Source organism: Gopherus flavomarginatus, chromosome 14, assembly GCF_025201925.1.
Source record: "Gopherus flavomarginatus isolate rGopFla2 chromosome 14, rGopFla2.mat.asm, whole genome shotgun sequence".
Classification (NCBI taxonomy): domain Eukaryota; kingdom Metazoa; phylum Chordata; order Testudines; family Testudinidae; genus Gopherus; species Gopherus flavomarginatus.
The window spans coordinates 36,877,885-36,884,204 of NC_066630.1; the positions used below are offsets into that span (position 1 = coordinate 36,877,885).

At 52.1% G+C, this 6,320-nt stretch overlaps 2 non-coding genes across 2 annotated transcripts; one reads left to right on the forward strand and one right to left on the reverse strand.

Annotated features, from left to right (window-relative positions):
- The first annotated feature begins 788 nt into the window (after nucleotides 1-788).
- On the forward strand, nucleotides 789-871 carry TRNAL-CAG (transfer RNA leucine (anticodon CAG)). Its single transcript has one exon. It is a non-coding gene; the product is annotated as a tRNA-Leu (tRNA).
- A 159-nt stretch (nucleotides 872-1,030) lies between these two features.
- TRNAL-CAG (transfer RNA leucine (anticodon CAG)) lies at nucleotides 1,031-1,113 on the reverse strand. The gene has a single exon. It is a non-coding gene; the product is annotated as a tRNA-Leu (tRNA).
- Nucleotides 1,114-6,320: the final 5,207 nt, after the last annotated feature.

Genomic DNA, 6,320 nt, shown 5'->3' on the forward strand with positions numbered 1-6,320 from the left:
GGCAGCCCCTGGTCCAGCAGCAGCAGCAGTTTGGGTGTGTGGGAGGGGGGTCAGGACTAGGGCCAGAGGGTTGCAGGGTGCGGCGCTTGCCTTGGGGGCTTCCTGGCTCCCAGTCGCATGGCCCTACAGTTCCTAGGCAGAGGGGCCAGGGGGCTCCATGCACCCACAGGCCCCGCCCCTGCAGCTCCCATTAGCTGTGGTTCCTGGCCAATGGGAGCTGCGCAGCCGGCGCTTGTGGGGGGAGCAGTGCGCAGAGCCCCCTGGCCACTCCGCAGCTTAGGAGTTGCAGGAACACGTGGAGCTGGATAGGGAGCCCCTGCCAGCCCCGCCAACCCTCTCCCCCAGCACCTGCAGGGGTCCTGGCCCATGCACTGCCCCTTCCCACACCAGCAGGGGCCCAGGCCCCATCCCCCAGCACCTGCGGTGACCCCAGACTGCCCCCCCGAACACCTACGGCCCCCACCCAAGGGTCAGTTCGGTGGCTGTGCATTTTTGTTTACCACTCCTGACTTTTGCAAAAAATACCTGTGACTAAAGCCAGGTTGAAATACAAATGGTGTCAGCGCACAAAGCAGTGCAATGGAAAGAGGCCTGCTCATGAAGGCGTCCTCTGGCAGAGTCCGGCTCCCCCAGCTCACAGGAGGAGGAGGCTGCAGGTCTCAGTGGCCATGAGCAATAACCAGGAGCATGAACAGGCTGCACTCACTGCAAGCTGTGCACCCAGGAGCTGGGCAGAGACACCAGTTATGTATGAATGTAACAGAATGGAGAAGGCTGTTAACAGCTAAGTCAGGATGGCCGAGCGGTCTAAGGCGCTGCGTTCAGGTCGCAGTCTCCCCTGGAGGCGTGGGTTCGAATCCCACTTCTGACAAAGCTTAACTTTTTGGATTTCACGCTGTGGTGTCCCCCGGCTCCCAGACCGCATAGAACCAGGTGGGAGACTTTTGTTCGTGCCCGCTTACCCCGCAGCAGAGGCAGCAATTGGCACATTTCAAATTTAAAGGGCTAACGGAAATAAAAAAAAGAGCTTTGTCAGAAGTGGGATTCGAACCCACGCCTCCAGGGGAGACTGCGACCTGAACGCAGCGCCTTAGACCGCTCGGCCATCCTGACAGCCATAAGCACCAACCCCCACCGAGGAGAAGAAAAGCGCCTTCTTCTCCGCGCAGCCGCACTTTGCGACTTCATCCGCCGGGGAACTGTACGGAGCCGCACTCCGCCCAGCCGCATTCCGAATCCCTCCGCGCTAGCGCGGGGTATCTTACGCCCAGGGTCCTCGCGGGCCCCGGGGAGGCGAGGCCGGTTGGGTCTGACCGGCCCCTGCCACGGGCTCCCCCTTCCCCGGTCCGGCGCCGCGGCGCCCCCCTCTGGCCCCCGGCGGGCTCCCTCCGCCCCCCCATCCGTTCTGTCCCGCCCCCCCGGGCTCCCTTTGACCTCCCTCCCTTCCTCCGGCTCCTTTCCCCTCCTCCAGCTTGGACTTCCCGCGGCTTCTCTTCCCCTCTGTCTAGGACCCCCCCCCCGGCTCCCTTCCTCCCTCTGGGCAGAACGCCCCCCCCGCCCCCAGCACGGCCTGGACCCGTGTGCCCCCCCCCAGCTCGTCACGAGCCAGCTGCAGCGTGGCACTGGGGTGGGGTGTAGCGCTCGGTCTAGCCCAGGTGTGGAAGTGGTTTGTGGGTGTCGCTGCGTTATTAGCGCGTGGCTGCCCCAGCCCAGGCGACAGACTGCGGGTGTTAGGCACCTAGTGTAGACGGGGCCAAAGCACCTTTATCCCACTATTGCTGTGGTCTCTCTAGAGGTTGTATTGGTATCAGTAAAAAATCACCTCCCTAACCAACAGTTGTATTGGTACCAAATCTGTGTGTGGAGCAGGCCGCACTGCATTACCCATCACCACCTACCACACTGCAAAGTGATGAAAATACCAAGCCAGGTCCACACTTGGACATTTTGTTGCCAGAGCTATGTTGGTCAGGGGTATGAAAAAACCACCCCCCTCCAGCCAACATTGCTATGCCAGTAACACCCCCAATGTGGATGCAGCTATGCCGGCAGAGCAGAGCTTCTGTGGGCAGAGTTTACATCATTCGGGGAGGTGGTGGTGTTATACCATCACAAGGACCCTCCTGTGGGCACAGGTTGTGTCTACACAAGGTGTCTCTGCCTGTATAGGTGTACTGCTATAGCTGTAGCGGCAAAGCATGTGTAGTGTTAACCAGCCCATAGTCTTTAAAGCTATCCGCTTCTGTTTCTCAGCTGTTTTTCAGGCCAGGCATCCATTTCCTCTTAGAGATTGATACCTTTCCTTGCTGAAGGTATTTGTTGTTGCATGAACACCTTGGATCTATAGGTTTATTGTTTAATCTGTCCATCCCCTTTCAAAAGTTTGTCTTCCTGCTTCTTCCCTCACATTCCACTGATGATAATATGGCTGACATAGTCAGTTACACTTTCCCTAGCCTCATAATCACTTGTGCGTGACCTTTTTTATCCGCTGTTTATTTTAAGTCATTTTTGTATTCAAACACAAGAGCAACGTGCTGGAACTAGACTAAGGAGAGTGTTACATTTCTGTGCTGCAGTGGGGCTAGCGTACCCAGCGAGAACATGATATGCAGCGCAATCAGTCCTCTTGTTTGGCAGTTTTGGGCCAAAGAGACATGTAAAATTGTAAGAGAGACAAGGAGAGCTCTGTGAAGCTCAAAAGCTTGTCTCTTCCCCCAACAGAAGTTGGTTCAATAAAAGATACTGCCTTGGCTACTTTGTCTCTCATATCTTGGGATCAACACTGCGAATGCATTATACTTAGATAGCATCAGACATGCTGTAGAAATATTAATTACTTAATTAAGATTATCCCTATTTTTATAGCTGGGGAAAATGAAGTATAGAGCTAAGTTGACTTGCGTAAAAACCAAACAGAGCTGAGAAAGGAGCCCGGATCTGGTAACTGTGCCAGTCTTTTGATCATTCTTATGCTGTCTCTGTGTTGTTTGCGGCCTCTGCAATATTTGTTAGCAGTTGTATAGTGTGTCAAGCTTCCAGAGATTTATGGGAGCATCTAAATGTTCTGTATTTTTGTGGGCAACCTTCCTATGGTCTGGTCTATACTTAAAAGTTTTGCTGGCATAGCTCTCTCGGTTAGTAATGTGGAAGAGTTAGGCTGGCAGGAGACGTAATGTAGTTACACTGGGGGAAAAAGTCCTTTTGCCAGTACCGTATAGCTTATTTCTTTTGGGGAACTGGTATACGCTTTAAGCTATAGTGGCAAACCCTGTCTACTGTGAAGACAAGGTCTCAGTGTCCGTTCGTGGCACAAATTATTCTATCTCTGTTCACCCTTAAGAGTCAAAATCAGAATGGAGGTGCTTGGGCTTAACTGTTGGTGGTAAGTAGTCTCTGTCTGCAGCTCAGTAAAGAGCAGCTGTATGGTAAGGGCTTTGTCTGCCTTTTGTTTGCACTGCCGCATCAGATTTTGTTGTGTTGACTTTCCCATGACAACTAGGTTCCACATGTTACTGAGTCGTGAAGCTTGTGTGGGAGGTTCAACCACAGGCAGCTGGACAGTGATCACCTGCCAGCAGCTCTGCGATAAGGGTGTCATGTGAACTGATGTGCTAAGTGAGGAAATCATCCACTGGGAAACCCAGCTATAGGACCAAGGCATGCCTCTTCAGCAGCTTGGCTCAGAATTCTCACCCGGTTGGGCATGTCCACTGAATCTGATGACTTCAGCATTGCTCTAGCACAGGGGGACCAGGATTTGGCTTCTAGTCTTTGTGATTGCAAAAACCGACATTTGCACACACAGTCAGAGTAATTGCAAGCATTAGTGAGCCATCAGGCTGGTGCGTACAAATGCTCTGCACGTATAACTGTGGTTTTGAGGCTGCACCTTTTGCATCTGCCTTTGCACATTTAACCTAGAGCGTATAAGGTGAAAAAGGTAAAAGATCCAATTCTGAAGCTCTTGCCCACATAAGTAACTCTGCTGAAGTCAGCAAGGATGTTGAGGGGAGTAAGGAGCACAGGATCAAGCCCCAAGGCTTGGGTTGTAGAGAGCAGGTGGGTATGAAAGTGATGTACCGGGAGGAAGAGAGGCTGGCGTCATTTAGGCTGTAATGATGAATCAAGCAAAAGTATAAACTGTATTGTGCCAGTTGTCACTCACTTGACTTCATAATGCACATTTTACAGCTGCATGTAAATAGAACTCAACTGGTTGGTGTTTGAAGAGCTGTACGGTTAAATCCTTAGGTGCCTCCCATGTATGTGTGTCTCTGTTGTATTCTAGAGCGCCTGTTATTAATAACAGCTAATGGTATATTGCGTTTACACAGCATCTGTCATCAGAAGAATCCCAAAGCACTTTACATACCATATATAGTACACAGCATTTCTCAAATGCGGCCACCAGGGGATTTTTCTTGCAGTCACAGCCTCCTAGCCTGTGATTATGGGGTTGAGGGTAAAGTAGCCCTCCCTCCCCCTCTCTGTTGCTCCTGGATGCACCACTTGGTGTTGGTTAATAGGGTCACCAGCAGGGATTGGGCCCTGCTCCACTCTGGAGTCACTTGGGGCATAACGCTGTAGGAGCAGGCAGCCAGAGAGTTCCACACTTTCGCTGGGGTAAGTGGGTTCAGACTTTGGGCTTCAGCCCTGGGGTGGTGCGGTGGCAGGCTTTGGACATGGGGCTTCAGGCTCCAGCCCCGTGCTCTGGCTGCGTGGTGGCAGGCCCCAGGCTCCGGCCGCACGGCTTCCGGCTCCGTCCCTGGGTCCCGTCCTCCAGCTGCAAGGCTTCGGGCTCCAGCCCTTGCTGCATCCCCCAGCCCTCCTCCCCCATCTCCCCTGACCTCCACTGCCTCCCCCGACCCTCCCTCCAGGGCTGAGTAAGTCTGCTTTGAAAAGTGAGACTTGTATGTTTGTAAATATCACTTTTCACAACAGACTTACTAGCTAGCGATAAATAAATTACAATGATTTGGACATGGGTATGTGCATATTTATTTGGTTTCCTAAAGCTAATTAAGTATTTTCAGATAAAAAGTGAGAGCGACCACCAGCTGGTGGTGAGAGAATGAGCGGTGACCCATTTTACCAGCATGGCCACTGTCTGCGGGTTTGCTCCCCTGAGCAGAAGGTGCTTGAGTCTTGTTTAGATTCCCTGAGAGCTCCGAGCCACAGAAGGAATCTCCTCGGGGTGGAGCTGGGCTTGGCATACCTTTCACCACATAGCCTGGTAATTGCTGAGCTGAGCCCATTGTCTGGTTTTCCCTTGGAGCTTCATACAACGCACACGGAGTCCAGTAAAGTTCTGTTGTTCCAAAAGCTGAATCCGTCCTTTTCTGGCCCAACATTCAAGCAAAAGATCCAGTGTGATGAGTCAGGTTGGCCTCGCGACTCCCTGTCACAGCCCATGGTAATGGAAAGGGCACAGATGCTGCTCTGCAGGCCACAGACAAAATAGTGAGAGAACACAGAGCAGCCAGCAAGTACTGAGGAGTAGCTCTCCTGAGAGCGGGTCTGGGGTTGTGCTGCTGGTAGACAAGGAGTGGAACTGCAATGGAGCTGCTGTGGCCAGCAGAAGAAAGGTCACAGAGCTCAGGTTGGGAGCAGGAAGGCTGATTGACAATCCTTGAGTAGCTTCTTGGCTAGGTTCATACCTGGAGCCCAGCCATCCCCTGCCCTTCCCAATGATTTAAAGAGTATGATAGGTAACATGCAGAAGTGGCTGCAGCTTTTGAAGGGGGATCCTGAGACAAAAAGGTTTTCAAAGTACCCCTTGGCCTGGCCCTCTCTGAGTATCTCAGCCTCAGCAGGAGGGTGTCCCGTTGTGACGTTATTGACAGAATCTTTGCTTCTTGTCCTATCCTCAGAGGTTAAGAACAATTATTTCCCCCCTCTTCTTGTACCCAGCAAACCATAACCTTGCCTTAGACACATTATTTGACTCCCTTTTACAAGATCTGGTGCCACTACAGGACTTCGGTTGCAACAATATGGTTACAGATTCTGTCAATAACGTCATACCCGTGTTGGAGCAGCTCAAAGTATTTCAGAGGGCACAAATTAGCAACATTTTAGGACACGCCTTTGTCAGGTCCTCAGGGCTGAGGGATGAGTAACAGCCTTGCTGGAATTTCCCCTCCCTGGGCTGTGTTTTCCTAGCTGTCAGGTGAACAGATCAATTGTCACGCCTGTCTCCATGCTAATGCAGGGAGCTGGCAGCTCGCCTGTCTAGGCTGCACAGGTGAGGCAGGCAGAGGTCAGAATTCATTTTAAGAGATGATTATTTTTCTTACAGGACAGGAAGTGACATATTA